Here is a 16,239-nt window from a genome sequence, read left to right as displayed (position 1 = left end):
TCTTGCAAGATTGTAACTTTCCATTCCTCATCAGTTTGGTAAATCGGCTGTAGAGTTAAGAGGTTTATATGTGAAATTGTCATGTATCCAGAAAGCAGCCAAGCTCCTGACTCAGTGAATGACTTCACCAGAACTCACAGCTTACCCTCCAGCTACGCTCTCTGACTGTGTTATTGTTGGGAAAGACTTATTGACAATCCCTTTATCTCAACACACTCAGTGCAGGCAAACAGGAGACCGTGTGAAGCTGGCCTCCATTCAACTCCATCACTTCCCATTTACCTGAGATTGATTATCTGGAGCTGAATTTGTGTACTCTCCTTTTTCAGTATCCCATGCATCAGAGCTGGCAGGCAGGCCTTGCTTCAGGTGCAGATTTCACTTGGCTCCAGCTATACCAATTCCCTACAAGGTATTCATACCCAGAAGGGCTTCACTATGCCACTTGGTTATCTTGGGTAGGGGGCGGGGAAAATCCTGGTTCCATTGACTTAAATAAAGGCAGGAGTTTACCCCTGGAGTTTCATATTAACAGAAGAATGAACCATTTACCAGAAGCTCCTGATTTGCTCTTCCCTACCCAGTGTTGTAAAATAGAGCAACACCACGAGATTGTCTAGTAACAGGAAATATTTTATTGTCTAGCTCTCAGAGCCATGGTAAGCAAGTGCCATTATCCCCATTCTACAGATGGGAAAACAGAAGCATGGAGATGTCAGTTGACTTCCCCAGCATCACACAGCAGGCCAATGAAAAGCAGGACTCTTACTCGCCAGTTTGGTGTATTCCCCAATACTTCAGAGGCAAAGGCACCACCGAGGGGATACACCATAGAAATAAAATAATCTGGGTGTCTGAGCAAGAGCTGGGGAGAGACTGTAAAACTGTTTCACAGAAGGGTCTGAATTTGGAAAGCTGGGTTGGTTCTCATTTGGAATGAAAACCAATCACTTCAAAATTTTCTGCAAAACAAAAATAATTTAAAAAGTGGTTTCGGAAATGGTTTGACCTTTTGGAAACATTTCTGAGGTTCCCCGTGCAGCCTGGAGCCCTGCCTAGTGGGGGAACCCAGGTGCAAGGCAGCTCTGGGAGTTCAGTATAAGAGTTTATACTGTCCCCGAGGCAGCTGCTTGTCAAATAGGCTGGATGGCAGGGGGTGAAGATCGGGGGGATGTCAAACATCCCTTTGTTCAGTCAGCTTTTTCCTGTGTATCACTCTCAGCTCCCCACTGGTGCTGTACCAAACACTGCTCTTTCAGATGGAAGCAGGGCTGCCAGCTTGCAGAGAAGTGGTGTGTAGATAGGTGGTTCTCCTGGGCCTATTTGCTTCTTCCTTCCTATCACTAATCTCTTTTCAGACTCCCCCTGTTTGCTTGGCATTTTCTCTGTGCCCTTTCCCCACAACTCTGCCTATGGACCAGAACCTTGGTGCTGAATGGCCTAAAACCCTTAAGCCCCTTTCAGGTGCACTGATGTTATTTTCCCTTGCTTTCCTAAGGCGTGGCTGTCCTGAGTCCAGCAGTGGGAGTTGTTTTGAGGGGACAAACCATGAAGGGTTATTCTTCAGTTTGGCTCCTAATTAGTAGGGAAAAATTGGTTTGGACCAAATATTTGAAACATTTTGTTTTGAATATGTCAAAAGGAAACATTTTGATTTTTTTAGAATTGGTTGGTTGGTTTTTTGGATGAAACCGATACAAATTTGCAAAATGTTTCATTGTTGCCAAATCTGCATTTTTGGCTGAAAAGAAAATTTTCATCTGAAAACTTTCTCCCAGCTCTAAGTACAAGTCTTGGATGAGGTGGAGTCAGGAGTTCCGTTAGTCCTTCCCAGTAACAATCTCAGTTATAATCTCACCTAATAAAACTGCTCATTCATATTCCTGGAGTATCAGGGTTTTTCTGAGTCAGCAGGAAGTATCCTGAAGTGAGAAACTCTGGTTACGAGAGCATTGGAAGTAGATTTGATGGCAAATCATTTGTTATTCCAGTCCAGCTGGCTGTGCCTTTAGTTGTTGTTTTAGAGTAACTCTGAATCCAATTCTCCAAATGATTCTCTTGGTATTTAGAGCAAGAGACAGCAGGATTGGACAGTTGGCTTCTGGATTGTTAACAAATGGAACACGATAGAGAGAGCCAAAGAGGACAGCAACCCGTTCAGATTGTTTTGGTGCATGTCTGATCCTGATAAAGAACCTTCCTAATTCTTCAAAGAAAGTGACAGTGCATCTTGATGCAACACAGATAGTTATTTTGATATTTGCAGTCAAGTCTGTTGAATAGCGCCTGTGTCATGAAGCTGGAGGAGTAAAAATACATGGACATTTCTTTCAAAAAACAAACATGGTATGAATTAAATGTATCCAATTTACCAGATGGATTTGCTGCTCCTTGGTGCTTTTCCATGCATTCCTCTGCATTTCAAATTCTTTTTATGTAGGAATGCAAAGTGCTGCTCTGTTTACTGCATTTGATTTGTATCATCTGATCAAAAGTTAGCCTGCATCTTTGCTGAGCATAATGAACAGCAGGCAAGGGACTGCGGGGTATATTCCTGTATACACCTGAAACAGCAAAACAGCCTTCTTCAGTGGGCACACAGCACCAGCTATCAGGAATGGGAGTCATTGGCCTTATTCTCCCACTGCCATTAAAATCCTTAATTCTGGTGGAAAGGAGGGATATGGTTTTAGCAAACCATCAGCCCAAATGAAGATGTGCCTAGCTTTTATGCTCGCACCGTAAGGGTTGCAGATATAAAAAACCAGTGTGAAAGGAATTTGAGGCTGAGGATTAAAGGAATGTTTGCTAGCTTGAAAGTGTAGATTAGTTCTTTTGCAGTACACTGTACTTGTCTGGGAAACTGAAACCCCTTAATCCCGATATCTGCCAGTCTCTAGATATATATTTACATGTAATAGGTATAATAAAGTCTGTGTGGAAAGGTGAAGCATGTCCCTAGCTGTGTCTGACTGTGTCAGCACCATCTAGATATCAGGGAGGATTCAGGGCTCTTTTCTTCAGCAGAGCATTTCAAATATATAGGTTTTGTAGTCTCTTTATGTCATCATTTGGTACCCACTGGGAGAGTGGTGATTGTTTTGCATGGCTGCTCCTCTTCTCAGTCATATGTGTATAGAAACAGGAGGTGGATGTGAGGGTAGGGGAATGTGCTCATTTCTTCACCAGTGTTAGCTGGAGCATCCTTCACTGTGTAAAATCACACTCAAAGGACCTAATTCCAAGGGCATTTAACATCAGTGACAAACTGGATTGCCTGGTGTAAAGAAGATCAGAGTTGGGTCCATGCGCTTCTGTGTACCTTGCAACTATATGGATTGCAGGCCTGTTAGGGCAGAGCCTTTCTTTCTGTTACAAATGTGTGCTGTGCCTACCGTAATAGGAGCCCGATTTCTGATTGAGGCATCCAGGTGCTACAGGAATACACATAACAATGAAGATTTAGGTGTCTTCTAAGCATGAGGATTCCTGTAGATGTGGAATTTGATGCCTGTTTCTATACAGGCACTGAGGGCACAGTGGGGAGAGGAGGCCCCTTAAAGAACTCTTGACCCAAGAAGTGTGAATCTGATCCATGCCATTCATGGCTTGTGAAAGAGGGTCATGGACAGCTGGTGTCGCTTCTAACCAAAATAGCCAACGCTTCGTTCCGAGACGGAATCTTCCCTTCCTCCTTCAAACACGCAGTTGTCCGGCCAACACTGAAGAAACAGATATTTCAGTACTGGCCAATTGTCGCCAAGTGTCAAACCTCCCATTCCTGAGCAAGCTCAGAGAAAAGTAGCAAAAGGCCACCTGCAAGCTCATGTAACTCAAGCTCATGTTCTAGAACAATCTGGATTTAGGGCAGGGCACTGAAGCTGCTTTAATGGCACAGATGGATGATCTCCTCCAGTCAATGGATAGAGGACAGACAACCATACTCATCCTGCTGGACTCTCAGCAGCATTTGATGCTGTTGGCCATGAGATACTGCTGTCTCACCTGAGAGAGGTAGCAGGAGTCCCAGGTAATGGGCTAAAATGGGTTGAGTCCTTCCCAGAAGGATGGTGCCATAATGAGTGATGATGGGAAACTGCAACTCCACTACTAGACCCCTCACTTCTGCTCCTTTTTAACATTTACTAGATGAACTGGTCAACATGGACTCAGGTGCCAGCAATATACAAATGACACACGGTTCTACCTATCCTTCACCACATGCGACCACACCACTATCACCCAGATGGCCAGTACTTGGATGAGAGCAGCTCATGGATAAAAAACAGCTGGCTGAAGCTAAGCAAAACAGAGGATGCTAATGAGCAGAGGAAAGTATTTTGAGATGTTTGCAGACAAGGTGCAGCCTCCTTTGGCAGGAGGATCACATCCACAGTTAGTCAATTCAGTCTGTAGTCGAGGTTTTGGTACTTTTGGTTTCCTCGCTGATGTTGAGCTATCACATAGCAACAGCCGCAAATCATGTTTTCTGTCATCTAGGAGACTCCATCCCATCCCAGCAGTCTGCAGATGAAGATCTGGACTCAGTTTTTCATGGCTTCATTACCTCTCTGCTGGATTACAGCCATGTGATACATCTGGACATGAAACCTTCCACAATTAGGAAACTCCAGCTAGTACAAAACACTGCAGCACATCTCATCAGGAACACAGGCTACTGCGAGCACATCACACCTGGTCTCTACACTGGCTTCCCAAACAATTTTGAATCAAGTCCAAAATCTCAGTCCATATCTTCAAAGCCCTCCATGGCCTGGGCTCAAATACCTAAAAGATCATCTAAAGCACTGGGACAAAGGCCATGGTTGACAACTTCTCTCCTCTGGTACAGTGGAACTCTCAACAATACGAGTAAAGCTTGTCTGTGCAAGACAAAACTTTCTCCAGAGGTTGTATGAGACTGTGGAATGAACTCCCCTACAAACTAAGGAACCATCGCAAACCTCACCACTTTCTGCTCCAAGTGCAAGGTATATTTCTTTGACCTTGCCTTTTCTAATATAAACATATAGCAACAAAACCCTACTCCCACTGCACACTCATCTTCCTCTGGAGAGAGGGTGAGAAAACAAACAATGTGTGATAGATGTGTAGTCACAGAGCTTATCGCACCACAAGAAGGCGCTCAGATACTGCAGGATGAGTGCTGCATAAATACCAACATAAGAGTAGAATAGGTTTCAGAGTAGCAGCCGTGTTAGTTTGTATTCGCAAAAACAAAAGGAGTACGTTCTCTATGTATATAAATCTCCCCACTGTATTTTCCACTGAATGCATCCGATGAAGTGAGCTGTAGCTCACGAAAGCTTATGCTCAAATAAATTGGTTAGTCTCTAGGTGCCACAAGTACTCCTTTTTCTTTTTAAGGCTAGAATAGAGGCTCAGCAGGTTTGACACCACAATTTGCAGACGTATGTGACGCTGGATGATAGGGTACCTGGAAAGTATGTTATGGCACTGGTAACCATAACCAGTAATGGATTGTTAGTCATGAGCATGTGGATCAGCTGATCTGTCCCTCACTAGGCACCAAACGTGCCTTCCCTTTCCTTTGAAGGGACCCCAAAAACTCAACACTGTGTGTGGGGCAATACAGAAAGGAAAGGGAATCCCACCAGGAAATACACATACTACCTCAGCTATGGGAATGCTGAACCAAATCCCACTCACCCCCCACCAGACTCCCTAGAAAACCATGACTGAGCTCACGACTTTATTTTTACAGCCCAATCAAGGCCTGTTTAGCCTGATCCTGGCCTTAACTGTAACTTCCTTGGTGCTCTAAAATCCACCACCTTCTGAGACAAAAGAAGCCCAGAGGTGCCTGGCAATACTGTTTGTGGGTATGTAAGGCTGGCTAGCAATTCAGCTGGAGACTGACTCTGTTTTTGACAATGAAAGTTTAGCTTCTGGAGAATAAGGCACCACAAGAGAGGTGCTGGCATGTCATACTAGTGCATACCAGCTGAATCTAATCCCTGAATGTGGGTAGCTTTAGAACTGAAATGGGAAAAGGCCCTTGAAATGAGGGTCAGTTCAAAAGTGTTGTGGGATTGGGGTCTAAGCCTTTAAGGGCTTAGCTTCCCAGACAGAGTCTGGGCAGGGTGCTGGGAAGCAGCACCTTAAGCACTGAGTGATCACTGACCACCACAGGTAGGTTGTTTTGTTTTTTGTTTAAACTGTCTTCAGGCAGTCTGGGGGATTTGGGGACTGATTTTCCTCTTGCTTACCTGGTGTAAATCAGGAGTAACTCCTCTGAAGTCAATGGGATCACATTAGCGAAGTCTGGGGTGAGTTGTGGAGAAGGGAGGGGAACAGGTAGTGGAGAGTAAAATGAGAAGGGGCAATAGGCTCTTTGGGACAGGGACCATCTTTTTGTTGTGTGTTTGTACAGCACCTAGCACTGTGGGGCTCTGGACCCAGGACTGCGGCTGCTAGCCACTACCACAGCACAAATCATAATAATGAATAACAAATGGGGGGGGGGAGGAGGAGTGGGAAATCTGGGACAAGGAAGGAGTTGAAAGTGTTAAAAAAAACAATTTCCAACTGTTTATCAGCCCGTCTTGTCTCTCTCTCTCCCCACCTGCATTTTAAATGTGAATGTTTAATTTAGAACATCAGGGTAACAACACTAATGCACTGAGGGTGCGCTTTGTTAACTGGGTAAGGAACACATCCCGGGCTGAATAAACTGAAGTCAGCGGTGGCGGTGCCTACAGGAAATGAAGGCTTCCTGGACTGGTGTTAAAGGAAACGAAGGCGTATCTCTTTCAAACATGAGTTATTCCTCTGCTGCGTCCCACTCACTGCAGCTGTCTGTGGCTAGAGAGCGAGGGGCAGGTCAGCCTTTGGGAGCTGACTGACAGCTTATTAAATTGATACTGAGCATTTCCCTGCTGGAGATGCACGCTTAGCAAAGAGGGAAATAAAGGTTATTCTCGCCTCTAGGAAAGAGAGAAGAAAGGGCTGAGTTACATGCAGCAGCCTGTTTCCCACCGATAGCAGGGAAAAAAACAGTCCTTCCAATATCCTTTCCGCTGCTTGGTGGCAGGCAAGGAGCGTGTTAATTGAACTGTACAGGGACTAATAAAGGCCGAAAGAGGGAGGCATCCCTTTGTTCAGCAGTGCAATAAAGTCAGACCTGCCTCTGCGAGCACTTGGGATTCCTGGGATGCTTTCTGCTAATAACACAAATAGAGCTGACTGGGCAGGCGTGAAATACCCACAAGCCTTGTCTGCAGTTGGGGTGGAGGTGACACCCGCTGGTGCCCAGCCCAGCACCATTACCAACCCCTAGTGTAGACAGACAAAGCCACTAAAAGCCAGGGTTTGCACTGGAGCAAAAACCAAGTAAGTCGTACCGGTGCAAATCATAGCTGATAGACCCTGTTTGCACTGGCAGGACTAGTGGCTGAAATTGTGACAAACCCCCATAGCAGACAAGGCCCTTTGCATTCCAAATCCACAACTTTGAATCCTAATTCAGGGACCTTTCATTCTTCTGAGGCTGAGATACACATGGGTTGTTTGAGTGAGACATTAAAAGGCTGTGCACCTGGTTCTGTGTGGACAGTAAAGTTTCACGGACATGTCTGATAAAAGGAAAGGGTTTGTCCCAGTGCCCTTGGCTAACACACTCTCTCTTTTCTCCTCCCCTCTCCCTCTCCCCACCCCCCGCTGCCTTTGCCCTTGTACTGTTGCTTTGTGCTGGCTGGGTGCTGCGCTGCACTGTACCACAATGAACTTGTACATGTTTCAGTGATGTTGTGTAACTTTATCTAGTTTGTAAAGCCCTTAGAAGTGACAGTGTCTATAAAAATGTACATTTATTATTATTTAAATTTGCAATTGGGGAAAAACAAATTAAGTGCTGGTAAAAGCAAATTTTGCATTGTACTGTTCTGATGGTTTGCAGAAATCAGATACTGTGTCATTTTAATCACTCGGGGAAAATGCAGTCTAGATTTTTTTTTTCTGTGTTCTGGCTGCTTTCTAAAACATTGTTTTGGGCCACAGGTCACTCTCAGTACCTGATCTCATCAAATAGTAGAGTCTTCCTTAAAACATCAGAGAGATGTCATGGTACTAGATGAAAAGAAAAGGAGTATTTGTGGCACCTTAGAGACTAACCAATTTATTTGAGCATAAGCTTCCGTGAGCTTCCGATGAAGTGCATCCGATGAAGTGAGCTGTAGCTCACGAAAGCTTATGCTCAAATAAATTTCTTAGTCTCTAAGGTGCCTTTTCTTTTTGCGAATACAGACTAACACGGCTGTTCCTCTGAAACCTGTCATAGTACTAGGTGCTGATTAGTCATTGCAAATCATTTATTTGGCTAATATCTCCTCCCTTTTTCCCCCTGTTGGCAAATTATCCACCAACAGGTCATGATTCAAATGAATGTATTTGCAGTTGTTCTATGGATAGTTTGTGTGAACTAACAGCCTATGGATTATTCACAAACTGATTTAAAAAGTGCTTGTTGCTTATTACTTGCACTGTATGATTGCTCAGCTGAGTCATACGGTGGTGGTGGTTTCCCAGTTGAATGACCTAAGACTTGCAAACAGAATTCTCCCTTTCCCTTCACCAGTTACCTACAGCATCAATAATCATTCCAAACTCCTGTGCCAAATATAGACAGAGCTTTTCCAAAGCACCACGCGAGTCCCATGTCCAGGGTGGCTATTTCTTTGCCCTAACATTTGTGATGCTGTGGCTTTCAGCAGATGGTCTTGTGAACAAAAACTCGCTCATTGTGATGTTTGTTGTTAAAAGAGGTTGTGAATGCCAGTGAGGCCAATGAGCGGGGTTTTATTAACAGGAGTGTTTGCAAATGTTTTTGCTATAGTCATGTAGGTCTGGGGCCAACAAACTGGGCCTGATCCTTCACCTAAGGGCCTGATCCTACATTTCATGCCCAGGAAAACTTCTGGTTCATTTACTTGTGTTTTGGATCCTCAGGGTTACCACTTCAATACGTAAAGCTAAATGGGATGGTGCAGCTCAGAAGCACTACGGCCTGATCCAAAAGCTGTTGAAGTTAATGGAAAGACTTCCATTGCCTTTGATGGGCTTTGGATCAGGTCCTAGTAGAGAACACAATACTAAGAGCTTTGAATTCATGGGTTGTACAGGATTGCCGTGTTCTGCTGTAGGCATAAAGGGACTCCTGAAAGAGAAACTCTGAGTCGTCTGTGCCATATCATGCATATGCTTAAATAGCTAGGCCACATACGGGATCGTCATCAAAGCCTCTTCTGCTTAGCTAGAATGCTACTGAGTGGGGAGGCTGCTGGCATGAGGAGAAGGAAAGAACCCTGGTTTAGTTGCTGAATAGGGTAGGAGAGTGGTTCCCAGCCTTTCTGAGAATTGAACCAGCCTACCACAGTGGCACTGTGAATGGGAGCACAGTGAACTCAGTGCCAGAGGTAAAAACATAAGCCGCATAGACCAGGGGTTGAGAACCACTGACAAAGGATACGGAGGGGCCTGAGAGAGCTTTCCCAGCCCAGATTCTGCATCAAAGAGGCACCTGGTATAAAAGCCTGACTTCCTCCTGGAGGAAGAGGCATCCACCCAGTAAAAGTTCAAGTAAATAAAAGTTAATGAGTGATTTGCTGTGGTACGTCATAGACAGTTCAGCTAATTCCTAAAACTGGTTTAGTAACTGATGGACCTGGAACTTGTCTCAGTGAGGGTGGGATGGAATAAAGATCAATATGTTTGTTCTCCTTTTGCATCTCCTTCCTTCCCCATTTACTGCAGACAGAACAGCTTTTCAGGTCCAAATTACGGATGGGCAAACTTGTTCAGAGAAAACAAACTCCCCAAACCTCACCCAAAGCGTGAACTGTTGTTTATTCCCAACTTGGCAAGGGCTAATTAGCACTTATTTATTTTAAGATATTGATCATCTGCATGCACTGGAACTGTTCTTGTTCTTGCGCCCAATTTTGAATACTTCAGAGGTTTGGTATATTTCAGTTTGGCCTAGACGAACCAACCTATGTTTGCCTAGACAAACCATGCCTTGGGAGAGTCACTCCTGTTGGGCGTTGCTGAGTAGTCCAGTACTTGAATTCTTGAACTCTCCACATCTGGGGTCACGAGCTCTGCCTTCCTGGGCTCCTGGCTGCAATAAAGGCCTGGAAAGCATCTGTAATTCCCCAGCCAGAGATTTTCCTGATGGGAGAAATCCTCTGTGGGGGTAGAGTTAACATAACTGGCTTCTCTTTCTCTCTCAAACACCTCCCTCCCCATCCATCCATAGTGGAGATGGGGAGGCAAGGGGCGTGGCTGGAGTATGCTGTGTTCCCGCTATGCTTATTTGGGAAAGGTTTCTTGGAGAGTTGTTTCCTTCTGGCACAGTTTACAGCAGCCCTTGGGCTGCTTTAAACTACACCAGGGCTGGTGCCAAATTGGCCAGAGGATCAGGAAGCCACAACCAGTCCCTCCCCCACCCCCTCCGGGCTGTGCCCAGCAGAACTTGGGCAGAGCAATGACCCTTGGCCTTGGTTTCCAATATGACCAATGGAAAGTGGTGTTTGAAAACCTAGCGAGCACTCCTGTGTGGATTCAGTGGGCAAAACCCTACCCCCGCTTACAGGCACACAGCTCCTGTTGGCATAGCTGAATTCAGTGGGTGCATGGTTTCTCTTCTGAAGCATGTAGTTCTGGCCACTGTCAACAACAGCATAGTGGCCTAGGTGGGCTGTGGGTCTGATTCTATGTTCTTACATGTAGCTGTTACAGGAGAGGGAGCTCTTGGTGCACCAGACAAGGGGTGCAGGGGACAAGTCCTCTCCTTTTTACAGAGGCTCTTTCTCCTTGACTGTAACGCTTGCACACACAGATCTAGAATTTACTGGTGAGTTCAGGGCCTGACCCGGTAAATCTACCATTGTGCTCGAGGGGTGTGTGTGGGAAGGAAAGTTAAACTACAAGATAAGTACAAACTTGTTGACTGACTTTCAAAATGGCAGATAGGATGTTGGGCCAGCCCTGAACTCCCTGTTCTCAGGAAAGGAGCCTAGGCAGCAGAGAAGGCATGTGAGCCAAGGACACATCAGCAGTTCTGAGATCACCCGAAAAAAGAGACAAGTGTTGATGATGTCTCGTCATTTTCAGTCATTTTATGGGTAGGAGAGGAGTCACTCTCTCCCTCTCTTTCATTGCTGCTGCTGGAGCACCCCCTTGTCCCTGACTGCCCTAGGCACCTCCTCCCACATGGAGCACGTGGAAGAAGATTGCGCAATGGCTTGTTGATATAAATGAGGTTTGAATGAGCCAATCAATTAACCTGAAAATTACAACGTTCAGTTACACCCCAGCCTGGCTCAGCCCTGGTGCCAGGTACAGGTGCTGAGAGGTATTCCTGAGCCTGGAGCCAAACTCTTCTGCCAGCAGTTACGTACCATATGTTGCTATAGTAATTGCTTATTTTTTTATTGAATGTAACCATAAAGTGTTGTCTAAACCCCAGCCAATGGCATGAGTGCAATCTGGGCTGCCAGAAGGCTACACTGATGTATGTGCAGCTTCATTCTTGATGAGAGCATTAAACCCTCTATTTCGTAACAAACAGCTGCCTTTGCATGCATGAACCGGGAAAGACAAAACTCGCTCCATGTTTTTCACAGCGATAACTTCCAGGGTATACACGGTGACCTTTTTAAAGTCATGGGCCTAGATTCTCTGTAGCATCCAGGGCAACTGTCGGGGAGCAGATCGCAACTCCCAAATTCCACCTTGGAACCTAGAGCAGCCCCCAGGCTGCTGTAACTCACAGCAGCTGTCAATGGTCCCCAAAAGACTGTTCACCATCCTGGGGACAGCTGGAGCACAGATTGCTGTGGCCACTTCTCCTTCCCATCCTTGACATTGCCCCTTCCCTGAAGGCTGCAGGAAAGGTGGCATAGGAGCTGGCTCTGTGTCTGCTGGGGGCTCTTCCACACAGGGAACGGATATATCCAACTGGAGAATTTATGAGCAGTGTCTACTCCCTTTCCATGGACAAAGCTAGAGAAGCTGGCCCATAGAGCCTGTCACCCAGACAAGCCTGCGCGTGAGAAAGGCTGCTGGATGAATTGTTGCAAACACGGCTGCAGGTAAGTGCAGTGCAGTGGGAGCAGGGTTTTCTAAAACAGTTAGCTCTGTATGATTGCATGGTTTTATACACTTGTGATGGAAGATCAAGCATGTTTATCTGACTGTTTACATAACATCCCATGACCATTTCAGTAGAATGTGTGCTGGGACTTTTTTTTTTTTAATAAACTAAAATGCTGGCCTAAGAAATTACTACTATGACAGCCAGCATTAGGCGCACCGAGGGCTGATCAGACATTATCCATTGAAACTGCTTTTTGATGGGAAATTGGGTTTTTAACTCTTTCATCGGAAGTGTCTGCTTTCTGTGGAAAATATACTTTTCGGGGGGGGTCAAAATATCCAATGGCCTGAAAATCAAAATACTTAGGTTTTTGGCTGAAATTTTTCAGTATTTTGAATTTCTGCCAAAATTTAGACATTTTCTGGCTTTTGCCAAAATTTTCCACGGGGAGGAAAGAAACATTCAATCAGTTCTAGGTAATCCCCTTCACCCCTCTAAGTAGTACCCCCCCCTCGTAATAATAATGCCACCACCCTGAGTTAGCACTTCTTATCAGTAGATCTCAAAGTGCTTTACGTTATCCCCACTTTACAGATGGAGAAAGTAAGGCTCAGAGAAGCCCAGGGTCAGTAACTCAGTAGCAGAGCCAGGAATGGAAACCAGATCTTCCCAGTCCAGTGCACTGTCCCCTAGGCCACACTGCCTGCCCTTTTTGTGGCTGGACATTGCCTATAATTTTTAGTTCAAAGGCACTAAAACTCTTCCTTTCTTTGACTCATTCAGAGAAAAAACTTCCTTCCCCCTTGTAGACCAATCCTCAGCTGACTGGGTGTGTTATGCAGGGTTTTTACCATCTGCCTGAACATCAGGGACTGATTCTCTGTTCCCTGCCCCTTGTGTAATCATTGACTGCAGTGCAAAGTGGATATAGAATGTTCCCAATTCGCAACAGTCCTGCTCTGTGCCCATTTTGCACTGCTGTAAATCCCTCTTCAAGGTGCAGGGCAACGTAGAGTCAGGCCGCAGGTATTGGTCCTGCCCTCAGCAGGATGCAAGAGCTGATGGATGCAGCCCAATCCGATCCTGTATGGCAAATGTGTTCCAGTCCCGGCTGCCCACAGCTGCCAGCTAAGAAATGAGCAATGCTTCCGTCACTGTATTCTCCCTGCCAGTTCTTCACTGATGGGGATGTACCATGTGCAACAGCATCAAAGGATGCTATGTTATGCCACGAATGCTGGCACAGGAGCTGCTGTCTCTCAGAATTGTAGGTTGTGCCCTTCTGCATCACCGCTGTTGTTAACCTAATTGAATGTTTAAAAGGGAAAAAAGAAATCATTAGCAGTTGCATTAATGTCTACACAGAATTCTGTGTGCTGTATTAGCTTGGATTAAACGGCTGTTTGGATTCAAGTGAACTCCTCCAGCATAAACTAATGGAATTGCTACTTCAGTTCAGCAGCAGATGCAACCAAATTCTTGGTCCTAACTCAATCTGCAGTTTCTCCTCCTAATGAATTAATAAACTGATTATGTGCATATGATATCACATTAGAGAGGTGTGTATCAACCTTTGGATGAAAATTATTGGTGCTTTTGTGGCCTGAAAAAACATTACCTTGGGAGAACATGTCCCTTGGAGAAACATAGCATCATATCCATTGCTGTAATTAATCGGCATTGTTCCTAGGGTCATTTGGTCTCACAAAAACCATTGCAAAAACTTAAGAAAAATCCAAATAACTGAAAGCAATTTCCCTATAATTAAGGGCTTGAGGTTTGTTTGGTTTTTAGCTTCCACTCTCTTTAACTGTAGCGTTGGGGATAAAGTAAATCCTGATTTGGGCATTTGTACTGGGCGTTTAGGTGGTTGTAGGGTTTTTTTACTCCTGTTGGCCATTAATCTTTTGAAAGCAAGTATTGGCATTTTCTTCTGTGTTTGAAGTGATAAGGCACTGGAAGCTTTCAGTGCCTTTTAAGGCACTTGTTTTTCATTGTCTTGTTTGCAAGCAGTATCTTACTGAAATGTTGCTTGGGGGGAGAGAGAGCTGTATGAATAAATTATTTTTTAGTTCTCTGGCTGTTCTGAAAAGTAAATATATATATTTAATATATATATATATTTTGAAAAAAAATCTGTTTTGGGATGAGCTGAAATGAATATATTCATTTCAGCTCATCCCAAAACAGATTTTTTTTCAAAATTTTCAGTGAACCAAAAAGTGAAAATAGAATTAATTTAGGCTTGTTTTCTTCTCAAACTGTTTTTTTTTTTAAAGTAAAATTGAAGTCAAATTTGAAACAAAATGTCTTTTTGGATCAATAAATCAAAGCATTTGGTTTTGGAAATATTGAAATGAAACTTGCATTTTTTCAGATTTTTTTTTCTAAGTTTTTTCCAGCTGGGACAATTTGATGAATTTGAGACAAATCAGTGTTTTGGCTGACTTGAATCTGCATTTTTGTCTGAAAAATTTCATCCAGCTCTAGAATGAGGGGGCAGAATTAAGGAGATTAGAGAGTCCTAACGGGCTACCTGTTGTTTGTTTCTTTTCCTATTGCCCTTCCCATCTGGAATCATTTGGAGGAAGGCAGAAAGGGAAGGTTATGTTTCAAAGCTTTGTTGAATGACACATATGTTATATACACATACAAAGAGCACCATAACTGCAGTGCATCAAAGGAGAGTTTTATTAACTGCTTAACTGTTGCAGAGAAGAGCAAATACATAAGCAGACACAAACTGCTGTGCTGCCAGATGTTCTTCACATCCTGACGTTCTTTTGATTTTAGTAGCATCCATTTAATGCTTTGGTGTTTACAGATGCTCGAATAAGCTACCTGTTCAAGGTATCAGCACTGGCAGGTTTTAAGAAGCTTTGGATATCTGGCTTTCGGAAGCATTGTCAAGGCAAATAAATAAATGAATAAATAACTCTGCTAGTCAGGACTGAGTCTTGTTTGTGTTGCACTGGGGCAGGCTGCTGGGTTGTTCTTTAAGGATACTGGTGTGGATTGTATGATTATTTCCTGTTTTGAAAGTGAATTCTGTTTCTCATTCTATCCCAGTAAGCACAAATTCCTTATATATAAAATGGAGGTATGGGAGCACCTGGGTGTTCCAGTCACAAAGTTATTTTTAACAAGTTCTGTACTCCTTGGTGACCTTACAAAAGCAAAGCCTCTTTGATCACATGCATGTGGTATGAGTGAAAGGCAGTGGAATACTTATATATTTCATGTTCCTTCCTACATACGCATACAAGGAACTGAGTCAGCACGCCCAGCAGCAGTCTGTACACACCAGTGAGCCAAAGCTCAATTTGGGGATTTGTTCTAACAGCCTTGATGGTATCGCTTTTAAATGAGTCAAAACAACAGGTAGCTTGGTTAACGTTTCAGTGAGTCATGCAATAATTTATTAGAGGTGCTGTTTGGTAGAGCTTTTCATAAAATATTAACAAAATGAAGCATTGAGCCGTAAAACATGTCTCGTCTCAAAGCAGGATGAGTGAAAATGTATGTTTCCCCAAAGAGTAATTTATCATGCAAGATTGTAAAGGTAAGTATAAATACAGAGGCATATTATCTATGGGTACCTCTACAGACACTGCATGCCCAGCTAGCCTGGGTATAAATAGCAGTGTAGACATGGCTTAGGTGAATAGTGTCTCCGACAGGCCTGAACCCCCAGGGTGTAAACCCGACCCAGCTTTCTAGCTGCCCAAGAAAGGGCCTGCAAGGCTAGAACCTGGGATCATGGGTTGCTGGTGCTTTCACATCACCACTGGAAGACTCTGTAAAGCTAGGTTCAGCAGGAAGTACTGCCCGCCAGGGCCTGAGTGGCGACTCTCACAGCCCACTGATTGGCTGATACTAGTATTTGAACTGGGAGCTAGCATGGGGTGGTGTCTGAGTAGCAACATGGACTGCCTGCCCGCTCCTGCTCTAGACCCTGCTTGCTGCAGACCTTCGACGCTGGCTTCCGCCCCTGGTTTGTCTTTGACTTTGCTATTCAATTGCTGTCTATCACCTGGTGCCCATCCCTGACTTCCTGGCACTCTGACCTTTGACGCCCCCGCCTCTACTTGGCTATTTCT

Source organism: Eretmochelys imbricata, chromosome 15, assembly GCF_965152235.1.
Source record: "Eretmochelys imbricata isolate rEreImb1 chromosome 15, rEreImb1.hap1, whole genome shotgun sequence".
NCBI classification, from domain to species: domain Eukaryota; kingdom Metazoa; phylum Chordata; order Testudines; family Cheloniidae; genus Eretmochelys; species Eretmochelys imbricata.
Note: the sequence above shows the minus strand (reverse complement) of the source record.